The sequence below is a fragment of the Mauremys mutica genome, chromosome 26 (genome assembly GCF_020497125.1).
Source record: "Mauremys mutica isolate MM-2020 ecotype Southern chromosome 26, ASM2049712v1, whole genome shotgun sequence".
Taxonomy (NCBI): domain Eukaryota; kingdom Metazoa; phylum Chordata; order Testudines; family Geoemydidae; genus Mauremys; species Mauremys mutica.
The window spans coordinates 4690101-4702833 of record NC_059097.1 but is presented as its reverse complement, the minus strand read 5'-3'; the positions used below and the strand labels follow the sequence as shown (position 1 = coordinate 4702833).

General features: G+C 53.6%; 1 non-coding gene across 1 annotated transcript; it reads left to right on the top strand.

Annotated features, from left to right (window-relative positions):
- On the top strand, nt 1-73 carry TRNAF-GAA. Its single transcript has one exon. It is a non-coding gene; the product is annotated as a tRNA-Phe (tRNA).
- Nucleotides 74-12733: the final 12660 nt, after the last annotated feature.

Sequence of the window (12733 nt, the reverse complement as noted above, 5' to 3'; positions counted from 1 at the left end):
GCTGAAGTAGCTCAGTTGGGAGAGTGTTAGACTGAAGATCTAAAGGTCCCTGGTTCAATCCCAGGCTTCAGCAGACTGTTTCATCCCTCTTCATGCAGCAGTGGGCTCTTTCCTGGAAACACAGCACTGCCTCTACTCAATGCAAGACCCTCATTTTGGGCTTCACTGCAGGATAAGGCAGCATTGGCTTCTGCACCCAGTTGGCTCACCTGACCTTTCTTTCTTCTCTTGCTGCTTCTCAGCAAGGGGAAGAAAAACAAACTCCCCTTCAAGCTAGAGTCACAAAGGTGATGTAAGGATGACTTCCTGATCCCTGGCTCAAGTCCTCTGTTCTTCCAGCTGACCCATCAAGGAGCTGCTGCCAGTTTCTCCAGGTTTGCCCATCAGTGTGTGCCAGGGTGAGCACCACCAAAGTGCAGGGAATGTGAGGGCAGGGCAGGGCAGTGCACTGTAATGGAGTTTCTGTAGTGTAGTGGTTCTCACATTTGCCTAACCTGCATTAAGCCGGCTAGGCAGAACTGACACCAACTTGTCTGGGATGTTCCCCAGAAGCAGAGCACAAGTTTGAAATGTGGGCAGCATAGAACCAATATTCATAATGTCAACTACAAAAATGATACACATCTAGAGATGGCATCATTATCAGCCAATCAGAACCTCTCCATAGACCCCTTACACAACAGCCTTTCTACAATATTGGCTGCAAATATAGAACAGTGGTCGCAACGGTGATCTATACAGTTACAGATTATGTCAATAACGTCACAGGAAGTGACACGGCATCAGTGAGACTGATACTGGAATACTGCCTCCAGTTTTGGTGTCCTCATTTGAAAAAGATGTTGTGAAATTAGAGTTTGGGGCAGCAAAGAGCCACCAAATGTTCTGAGGGCTGGAGAAAAATCCCTTCTAGGGAGCTATTGAAAGAGCTCAACCTGTTTAGCTGATCAAAAGAAGATTGAAAGGTGACTTCATTGAAGTGTTGAAGTGTCTTAATGGAGAGAAAATATTGGGTATTAAAGGACTCTTTAAAATAGCAGAGAAAGGAATAACAAGACCCAATGGCTGGAAGGTGAAAAGAGACAAATTCATATTACAACTAAGGCACAAATATTCAACAGCGAGGATGATTCACCACAGGAATAAGCTACCAAGGAAAGTGGTGGATTCGCCATCTCCTGATGTCATTTAATGAAGAAAAGATGCCTTTCTGGAATGTGTTTGCCCCAAAAGTAGCTCTTGTCTCATACAGGAGGCCTGTGATATGCAGGGGGTCAGATTAGATGCTCTAATGGTCTCTTCTGGCCAGAAAGTCAACTAATTTCTGAAAAACTGAGTGTAGCATTGGGAGCAGCATCTGATATTTTCCTGTCTAGCCGGCTTGCTGCCTAGAACGAATGCTCCTTGAGTGGGGTGATCCCCAGGGAGTAGCTCAAACCTCCAAAGTGCCTGGCCAGGGGCAGGACATTGGCACAGCGAGGGAGGGGTGTGGCAGTGACATCACAAAGGCCTTTGGCAGGACCTCAGCCTATTGGTCAGAGATGGTGGGGAGGTGGTGACCTCACAGAGAGATGCTGACATCAGCCAGGCAGGACAGGGGCGAGGGGCCAGGGAAACCTCAGAGACCCCTGTGGCTTTGCTGCAGCAAGTCTCCTTCTCCAGGTCTCTCTCTGAGGACTGAGAGAGTATTCGGGTTCACGGACGTGAGCGCCAGGAGGAACCTCTTTCGAGTTTTCTCCTTCCCTTTCAGTGATTTTAGTAGAAAACAGCCGTCCCTGTTTAGAAGGTAAGAGCCTCCTGGAGGTTTGAAACCTGTTCAGTCTGATCCATCTGGTGACAATTTAATACTAGGCATGGAAAACACAAGCTTAAGGAGGCAGAATTTTATTCCGCACGTGGGATTTTGTCCCTTAGAATCACTGGGGACATTGGGGTTTGTCCTTTTTGTTTCACCTTTTCCTCCCTCCCTCCCTCCCTCCTTTCTCTTCATCTCTTGCTTCTTTTGTCCTTTCTCCTGTTCCCCTCACAACAGCAGGAGAGGTGTGTGTGTGTGTGTGTGTGTGTGTTGCGGGGGAGTGCTCTGCAGCTCCCACTGTGGGAGGTCCACTCAAAAATGTGGGGCTGAAATAGAGCTCGGGCAGTGATCCCCACCAGTGACCTGGGCCATCCTTTGGGCTCTCTGGTGAGAACCCTCCGCCTCCCGTCCTCAGTCTCTACCCTGATTGGCTGAGCAGGGGGTTATTGACAGGGAGGAGACTCAGGTCCTTGTTGGTCTCTTTTAAGATCAAGTAAATAAGTCAGAACCAGTTCTATGTTTGATAAATTTTGCTGCTTCTCTTCATTAATGGTCTCTGAGCAGTTCATGATTCTCTCTGACATTGCAGTTCTCCTCAAATACTTGCTGAATAATTCCTGTGCACTGTTGTTGTTCTGCAGCTCATCTGAGAGCACTTTACTCAGGTCATTCAATGTCTGAAATTCAAGATCCGATGGTTAGTTTGAAAATCAGGGCTCTTGGGTCCTATTCCCAACTCTGCCACTGACTGGCTGTGTGACCTAAGACAAGTCAATTCTTCTTTCTCACCCTTAGCTTCTCCCTCTTTTAAGTAGGGATAATAATGATCCGCTTCTACCTACCTCATGGTGCTTGGAGGCAGGGCCGGCTCTAGGTTTTTTGCCGTCCCAAGCAAAAAAAAATTTTGGCTGCCCCCATCCCAGCCCTGGGCTCCCCCCTGCACCTCCCTGCCATCCCAGCCCTGGGCTCTCCCCCCCACCTGCACCCCTGCACTCTCCTTCCACCCCAGCCCTGGGTCACTGGTAATTTGCTCCCAGGGCGGGTCATTCAGCAGGGATTTTGGATGTGCACAGAACACAGACAGGATTGGTTCCCATATGGTTACAGAGCTGCAGTAAAGTGGAACAATTTTCAGCTTGTGCGATTGGAGGAGATCTGGATGCATATTATAAGACTGTCCTCCATAAATGAGGAAAAGTTGAGGTGCCTTTATTATTCTTTTGTTCCACTCTTTCTTTCTCTGGGGAATTTGCCAATGCAATATCACTGTCTTCCTTTTAAACAAGTAAAACAAAAACAAACAAAAAGGCAATGGCTGTTGAAAATTGCAATTCCAGTCCTAATAACCCCTGGGAAGCATTTCTTGCTCAATTTTATCCTACTTTTTCTACAGCAAATGACAGTGGATCAGCATATTTGATTTGGGAGAAATGAAGTAACAGCTGCCCAAACTGAGCTGGAGCCCTCCTGAATGTTGAGGTGTTCAAATCTGGAAGGCAGGCGCTAGATTCCCTTTCTGAACATTAGCTAAATCTGGAAAGGAAAAGTCAATTTCTGCTGCCATGGCTCAGGAGTGGAAATCCTGCTACGTGCCTGGTGCTGTATCTAGAGCTGCCCAGGTCCCATAAAGCCTCCCCTCCCTCACTTTTCATTTTAAATTCTAGTGGGATCCACGTACCTCCCTTGCCAGGCTTCAGCTAGAGAGGGGCCTGTCCATTCAGTCCCCCCAATTCCTTCTTTGGGGGCTGCCAGGTGAGGTCACACCAGTATCCCTCAGCCGGTCTGGGGGTGTCTTCTGAAGGGGATGTCTGGGGCAAAGCTTTCTAGTCCAAAACGTCGGTGGCTGGAGGGGGGGCACCATTTTCAGTAGTTTAATGTTTGGTGCTGCACTGAGTGACTGCTGGGTGCAGTAATATGGTGACCCCTGGGTCTCTGAATGAGGCTTTACACTTGGGGAGGGTGAGGGGGCAAGTGGGGAGCTCCTGGGGGCGGGGCTCTGGCACATTGTGACGCAGGAGCCCGGGCTCAGCAGCTGCTCCCTGGTGGCCACGTGCTGCCAGCAGCGCTGGAGCCGCCCGGGCCGGAGCGGAGTCGCTGTTCTCAGCTGCAGCAGGAGCTGCCCCCAGCCCCGCTGGGCTCCAGGTGGGGACAGAGCCCGGGGCCTGGGGCTCCCCTGGGTGCGGCTGGCGGGGCGGGAGGGGAGAGGCCGGAGCTGCAGGCGGGGAAGGGCGGGGGGGCAGGCGGGGGGTTGATCGGTCTCTGGGCACCAGGGGAGCCCCGGGGCAGAGTGTGTGTGTGAGTGTCCCGGGCCCAGGCGTGCGCATGGGGGGAGCCCCGGCACCCCAATGCCGTGAGCCCTGGCTGGGGAGGCTCCTCCCCCACTCCCGTGGGGGCTCCGGGCGGGGAGGAGGCTGCGGCGGCTGCAGGCGGGTGCTCGGCCCCCCCGGGAATGACCCGCTGCCGGCAGCTTGTGGCGCCTCCTCCGCTGAGCTTTTCCCCGGGGGCGGCCTGGGCGCAGCTGCGATCAGCTGTTCGCTGGGCAGGCTCCGCTCCGCAGCTCCCCCCCCTGCTCCTGGGGGGCTGAGTGAGCCCCCCCCAAACAGCCCCAGGGGTCGGTGGGGGGGCGGGGCCAGCAGCAGCAGAGCCCCCCCCCCGCTCCCCTGGGCCTGCCCCGCTCGGGCTGGGGGCTCTGCCAGGGCCCCCGCGTGAATCGCTGCTCCCTGCCCGCCAGGCTCGGCTCCGGCCACAGCAGCGGCGGGTGCCCCGGGGAGCCCAGCTGGGCTGGGGCTGGGGGAGGTTGGGGGAGGAGAAGCTCCAGGTACCAGCGTGGGGGGGGAGAGAGGAGCCGAGCTGGAGGGGGAGGAGAATCCCCGCTGGATTGGGAGGCGGGGGTGGGGGGAGCCCCAGACCCCAGCAGGAGCTGCACTGGGGTGGGGGTGGAGGGAGAGGAGCCCCCCTGGGGCAGGCAGGAGAAGCCCCGGGCCCTGGCAGAAGATGTGGGACTGAAGTTCCCGGCTCGGGAGCCCCAGCCACCTTAGTGGCAAAGTTGCAGGGCTGAAGCCCTGACCCCCCCTCCGTGTGGAGCTGGCCTGAGCCCCTCTTGCCCCATCCCCCCTGTGGAGCTGGCTCCCACTCTCCAGCTGTGGAGAAATTCAGCCCAACTCTCCCCATGTTGGTATCTCCTCCCCCCCCATCACCCAGCCATGGATGGATTTAGCCCAGGAGGCAGGGTCAGTGTTGGCCCCATTGGGCAGGCGGGATCTAGGGCACAATGAGGTGAAGTGACTTTCCCAAGGCTAAGCAGGGAGTCTGTGGCAGAGCAGAGACTCGAACCCAGAACACCTGAGCTTGAGTCCGGTGCCTTAACCACTAGGCAACCTTCCCCCCGAAGGAGAGGGAACCTCCTCTGCCACTTTGAGTGTGTGGGTGGGAGCAGCCACTAGACAGAGCTGCCAGGAGGTGGGGAGGGGGGTTGGATAGTTGGGGGGGTGATTAGGGGGTGGGGGGGCCTCTGGAGGGTGCGGTCAGGGAACAAGGAGCAGGGGGTTGGATGGGTTGAGGGTTTGGGGGGTGCCTGTAGGGGGGTGGAGCGGGGTTGGGGCAGGCAGGGAGCAGAGTGTCGGGAGTCCCAGGGGTCTGTCTGGGGGCGGGGGTGTGGATAAGGGTCAGGGGGACGGGTAGGGGGTAGGGTCCTAGGGAGGCAGTTACAGTGGGGAGGTCTCAGGAGGGGGCAGTCAGGGGACAAGGAGCAGGGGGGGTTGCGGGTTCTGAGGGGGGCAGCCAGGGGGCAGGAAGTGGGAGGCAGTGGATGGGGTGGGGCTAGGGCAGGGCTCCCTGGGTGCGCACCCTAATGAAATGTGCTGCACACGCCTATGGTCATGGGGGTGAGCTACTCGCATCCTTTTCCTGTTTGTGCCATTTCTTTCCGTCTCAAAACCTGAGAACAATTCTCTCTAGTTCTTCCCCTTCTCTCTCCTCTCCCCACATGTGGCTAGAAAACCCAAGGAGATTCCCTCGTTTTCCCTAAAATTATTGACTCTCCAGTCTCTTATTTTCCCTATTTTCTCTGTAATTCTTAAATTCTCCTCAGCTTTGGGATGTGAAGCAAGCCCGTTTATCTGCAGCAATTTGTCCTTGGGTAGGTGGAATTTGCTGTCCTGTGTCACTCCCCCAGCGTGGGTGGGGGTTAGTAGGTGCTGGCTGGGGGAGCCCGCAGACACCGCTGCCTCTGGGGGGGAGATGGGGGGGCCGATCTCTGCCAGCGACAGGACATGGCCGCACAGGAGGGGAAGGGAGGAGCCAGTGTCCCTATGGAGCCTGCCCAGCCCCTTTGGTTCTGCTCCTTTCCAGCATTTTGTTCAGAGATTTTATTACTGGGGAGGCTGAAAAATCTCCCTGTGGGCTTAGCCTGGCAGGAGGGGCCAGGTCTCCCCTGCAATAAAGAGCTGGAGCATGTTCCCAGCATGGCAGAACCTAGGCTGTGTCTCTGCAGGGAAAGATCCTGGGGGAGTCGTGATGTGACATGAACTAAAGCCTGTTCTGAAACCCCCACAACTGCCCTTCTAGCCCTGCCAGGCTGCAGGATGTCGTCCGTGTTTCGCTCCAGCTCATCCCAGCCTGGCGTGGGACAGGGAAGGGAAATGGCTGCAGTGGAGCCAGCTCAGGTAGGGGTTATTGGGGAGTTGCTGGTGGGTTCCTGCTGGAGGGAGAGGGACAGCAAATGCACCGGAGGAGGGAGGCTTGGACAGTCTGGTTTGGAGGTTGGAGCGGGGCAGGAAATTCCCAGGGGGGAGAATGGGAGGAGGCCAGGGTGTAGCAAACCTGTTGGGACTTGTTTAATATGCGGCTTCCATTCTAGGAACAGACCCCTGAGGTTATAGGGTGGAAATGCTCTAATTTGTGGGACAGGCAACAACCCCCCTCGGTGGGGCTAGGAAAACAGACCAGACTCCCAGGGCTGGAGCCCGACCTGATTAACCAGCGGCTGCTGTGAGATGTGAGGGGGCACCCACCAGGGAGGCTTGGGGGGGTTCTTAACCTTTTTCTTTCTAAGGCCCCCAACATGCTATAAAAACTCCACGGCCCTGTATGTGCCTGGTTCTCTGCATATAAAAGCCAGGGCTGGCGTTACGGGGCGGCAGCCAGGGCAGTTGCCTGGGGCCCCATGTGACAGGCCCCCCCTCAAAGCTAATTGCTCAAGCTTTGGCTTCAGCCCCTGGTGGCAGGGCTCATGGCCCCAGGCTTCAGCCCCAGGCAGGGAGGTTTGGGCTTTCTGCCCTGGGCCCAAGCGAGTCTGACACGGGCCCTGCTTGGAGGCCCCCCTGAAACCTGCTCGCAGCCCCCCAGAGGTCCAGGGACCCCTAGCTGAGAACCACGGCCTTAGGGGATGTGCCCCTCCCCCACACCCAGCTCCAGGGCTGGCCTTAGAGAAAATGGTGCCTTGGGTGAACTTGTATTTTGGTGCCCCCCATCCCCCCTGGCCCCCACGGGTTCCTTGGGCTCCCCACCATCACGTCCAGGCTCTGGTGCCTCCCTCTAGTGCTTAATTTTATTGGAAGAGGCGCCAGAGCTCAGCCCTGGCACAAATTCAGCACTGGCAGGGCGGCCTCCCAGCAGTGGCTGCTGGCCGAGCGCCCGGCTCTGAAGGCCATGCCACCGCCAGCAGCAGCGCAGAAGTGAGGGTGGCCTGGTGTGTGGTGTATTGTGCAGCCTTTTATTTTATGTAAAGTGCAGTTTGTAATGTGGCATTACACCCCCGCGGGGTCGGCTCTGGTGGCGACAGTTTCAAGCTTAACAGAGTGAAAGTCGCCTCTGCTACTTGCTTCAAATGTACAGTCTCTAGGAACACACACAGACCAAGGGAAGTGACCACACAGACATTCACAAGCACAAGGTCTAGTCAGTTTTACAAGTTTTATTAAAGTTACAGTTAAGGTTATGACGACCCAAGCGCACAGAAATTCTATAAAGACCTGTGCAAAAGTTACAACTCTAGTTCTACTCACATCCTGAACAACAGTATTAGGGTCTGATGTGTCTCTCATGGATTGATCATCAGTAGAGGGATGGTTCCTGCTGGACTTTCCCATAGGGAGCTCAATTTTCCTGCTGTGGGCACCCCCTTTATATAATGTGAATCTGATTATACCTCATTAGCATGGACATACAACCTGTATCCTGTGGTTAAGGCACATTTGGAAACAGAGGTGCCTTTCCAGAATTTTTTTATTTAAAATTAATCTTCCGGCTAATTTTTCACCCTGTTCCCACTTGGTACCTCTTTTCCCATCATCTTAGGGCATCGGGTTATTCCTCGGCCGTTTACTTCTGTCAGCATTTCTTAGCTCCAAGGCCTAAAATAGCGAAACTAAAATCTTGCAGGTCTCATCCTACAGGCCTTGTGTTTCAACCCTATTTACTTAGATACCTAATACGTGATTATTCTCGCTACAGACCGATCAATCAATTCTCTATTTAGCACACAGAGATTCCATATGACATAACATGTTAGTTATTTATAACACCACACAATAAATGAACAGTAAACTCAAATCACTGGCTGCCATTCCCACCCTTACTCCTCACTGCTGCTGTGGCCTGTGGTGCCCGGCGCTCTGCCTGCAGCTCAAGCCGGGCTTTGCGCTCTCACACAGGGGCTGCATCTTGCACACCACACCATAGTAACTCTAGCTCAGGAACCAACCCATGCAACAAACCTCGATGCCAACTCTACCCACATATCTACACCAGCAACACCATCACAGGACCTAACCAGATCAGCCACACCATCACCGCTTCATTCACCTGCACGTCCACCAATGTAATATATGCCATCATATGCCAGCAATGCCCCTCTGCTATGTACATCGGCCAAACTGGACAGTCTCTAAGGAAAAGGATAAATGGACACAAATCAGACATTAGGAATGGCAATATACAAAAACCTGTAGGAGAACACTTCAACCTCCCTGGCCACACAATAGCAGATCTTAAGGTGGCCATCCTACAGCAAAAAAACTTTAGGACCAGACTTCAAAGAGAAACTGCTGAGCTTCAGTTCATCTGCAAATTTAACACCATCAGCTCAGGACTAAACAAAGACTGTGAATGGCTTGCCAATTACAGAACCAGTTTCTCCTCCCTTGGTTTTCACACCTCAGCTGCTGGAACAGGGCCTCATCCTCCCTGATTGATCTAACCTCGTTATCTCTAGCTTGCTTCTTGCTTGCTTATATATACACCTGCCCCTGGAAATTTCCACTACTTGCACCCGAAGAAGTGGGTATTCACCCACGAAAGCTCATGCTGCAAAACGTCTGTTAGTCTATAAGGTGCCACAGGATTCTTTGCTGCTTCTACAGAACCAGACTAACACGGCTACCCCTCTGATATTAAAAAGCTAAAATACAAGCACTGTCATCCTGACCGAATGTGAAGAATAAAATTACAGAGACTACATGTACTTTGCGCATTTTGACAGGAAGTAAAAGGAAGTAACAACAGTAACTGACGTGTCTGTGGTGGGGTGAGTGGGTGTGTGGGGGGGGGGAGTGTGAGACACACCCGCTGTCACTCCCAGCCCAGCGGCACTCACTAGTCCGAAGGCTCGTTCACACGGCAGCAGGGGCCAGCAGCTCCCACTCCTGACCCAGAGGCAGCAGCACAGAATCTTGTCCCCCCACCTCAGCTCAGCAGAGACTGGGCACAGAGGCAGGAGGGTGGGGCCACCCCGACATCAGCAAACCCCCCCCGCCCCCGCACAGCACAGGAGGCTCCTGGGAGCAACTTGGCCGGGGGCAGCTCCAAGTGGGGGGGTGGGGGTGGGCAGGGCTGCAGGAAGAGCTGCAGGGGCAGACAGCTGAAGAGAAGTGGGGGGAGGAGAGACAGGACACCCCTGCTGGAGGAACCCCCTCAGCAAGGCCCCCCTGGATCGTCATGTCGTCTGCCCCCCACTGAGTCTGGCCCCGTCCAGCTCTTCACAATGAGAACAGCGCTGGGCTCCCTGCCAGCGAGCTCTCCCTGCACCTGCCAGGGCCTCCGTCTCCTGTGTCCGTCTGTGGCTAGTGGGGGGGTGATGGATCTGCTGGGAGAGACAAGGGGCTCTCACTTCGTCCCCTCCCCCTGGCGTTTCCTGGATGATCTGAGTGGGGTGTGGGGTGGACTCTGACTGTGAGCCACCCAGAGCTTCCATTTGATTGGCTCCTCTCCCCCATGAGTGTGGGGCTGTGAGTGGGGCAGCAGGTCCTGAGTGTTGGACTCTTTCTCTTTCAGGGGCCGGTGACCTTCGAGGAGGTGGCTGTGTATTTCACCAGGGGAGAGGGGACTCTGCTGGACCCCACTCAGAGAGCCCTCTACAGGGATGTGATGCAGGAGAACTATGAGACGGTGACCTCGCTGGGTAAGGAGTCCTGTCCCTTGGGTCATTACAAGCTGTGGGGTCTCTAAAGAACCTGAGCAGTAATAACTTTATACCTTTATTCGTCATACAAGTTTTGACAAGTTTCCTTGCCCCCACTTCTTTGCCTCATCTCCCACCCACTAGAATAATTTTTAGAAATTTGTCATCAGTCATTTTGAAATTGCATTTAATGTGTCCTTATTGGCTACATTAATCACTGTAGCTTTCATGCCTTTTCCTCATTTTAAGAGGAAAATATGCCTCCTGTAGAATTCTAAATTGAGTAAATAGGTGTGTGACCGATGCAGGGCTTGTGTGACAGTCAGATGAGCTCCTCTTTTGATAGAAGAGAGTATAACATTGTCGTTCAGGAGCCCAAAGGTGAAAGGAGAACAGAGCCATGTGAGACAAGGAGAAGGGGGAGGAGTAGATAATTCTGGGGTGCCAGGACATGGGGTGGGTGTGTGCAGGGTTAGAGCTAAGAAGCAGCAGGGAGGGAGGAGGTAGTCAGAGACGAGAAGGGAACACAAGAAGCTACCAAGGTGCTGGGAGGTGGTGCCGGCTGAGAGTAATGGGAAGAAGGGGAGGGGAGTGTGGGGGAAGGGCACCCGGGAAGTGAGCTGGGTGGCTCAGTGGGAGGGAGGAGCGGTTTGGGGATCTAGAGCTGTGGGGGATCCCAGACCTTTAACCCCGAATCCCTACCCAAGCCTTGTTCTAGAGCCTACACTCCAGTTTTCTTTCTGTTCTGTTTCACTTATATACATGTTTTCCCCAAATATTATTATTTTAACTCTTGACCTCCCTCACCCGCCCATTACCCCCCTCCCCATATAACCTCCCCATCTCTATGCACAGAGACCCCGGCCACCGATCCTGAGTCCTTGCTGCATCCTCCCTCCCACAGCAGGGCCCCTACCCAGGCACAAATGGGCACTTTGTTGATGATGTCACAGGGTGGTGGTGTAGCCTGTGCAATTTTTACACCTATAAGATGACGTATTGGGGGTACAACTTGTCCTTGTACATGGCTACTCACAGTTAATTGAGAAGATGAAATTTGGTGAAACACAGAAACTTGATTTAATAGAGGCAGTTATAATTGAAATCATAGGCAAGGATCAATCCACATAACGTACCCGCTGCTGAATTGCCGCTGAATCCGCTGGACTGGCGGACCTCCCGCAGGCAAGTCGCCGAAGGCTGCCCGACTGCCGCCCTCACAGGGACCTCCAGGGCGTCCCCCACGGCTTGCCACCCCGGGCACGCGCTTACCTCTCCTTTTTGACCAGGGTTTGAGGATTGCAGCTTGTCCTCCACTGAGTTCACTGGACTAATGTCCTGTTCCTGTGCTTTGCTTTCTCTCCAAGGGCTCTGAGCAGTGTGTGTAAGAGAGGTGGGAATTTTGGTGATACTTGTATGAAGCCAATACGAACCACAGACGGAAACTGAGGTGTGTATTGCTATGATTAGAACGAGCAGGAGACATGGGGTGTTTTGTCAGTTATCTGTCATGGGGTGATATGAATGGGTCGTTAACGACTGGCTGGGGCCAACCTACATCAATGGAATACCCGACAGAGACAAGGGAATAATTGTCACCTGTCCATGGGAGGATCTCGGCTTGGCTGAGTGAAGCACACATGGACTCGTTATGTTTTTGGGAGCAGGAAGAACTGGGCTCGCAGATGCAGGGAGCTCTACCAGAGCGAAGACAAATGGACAGGTGCAGTTAAAGGAAACCAAACTGTTTTCTACAGCAGCCTGGCTCAAGGGCATTGGCCAGTATGGACTATATTGTCTTCTTTGCTTCCCTGTGCTAATCCAAGGAATTTCCAATGCTGTGTTTCAGTTGACTAATAAACCCTGCTATGTTTTAAAAGTCTGACCAGTGTCACAGCAAAAACTTGCTCTATGCATTGACTGAGGAACAGTCTTTGAAAAGGAGTGTCGTTCAGCTGGACCTGCTGGCAGAGCTCACAGGTTGAAATAAGCCTGTTAAAGCCAGAGGCTTCCCAAGGACTGTTTTTAAAAGCCTAGGTATTGCACAGATCCCATGGATCCATGACAGTGCCAGTGTGCCTAATGGGGAAAGGATATAAAACAAGAAAAGGATCTAAATGCGTATTTACCATCACCCCCTCATCAATCCTCGTGGGAAACCCTGATCAGTTCCAAAGTGTATTAAAACCTTCCTTAAAGGCTCACCTCTTGGTTATCAGGTCATGTCAGTTATGTTAGAGGCCTCCTGCTTCCCTGGTTCTTGTCACACAGACAGCAAGCAGCAAAAGACCAGAAGTCTGAAGTGCGCATAATGCCACGTTTATTGGGGTTAGTTTCCAAGCAGGCATATTCTGAAGCCCTTCACACCAGTCAGGCTTATCTCTACATGCCGATACCGTCTGTTCCCCAGTGTTTCCTTCCCAGCTCTGACGCCGCAGAGCCTTGCCTGTGTCCCTGTTCCCCATTCCCCGCCTTAACAAACATGATTCCAGTTTCCCTTCCCCCTCCTGTTTATATAGTAATATTCTCAGCTATACCTT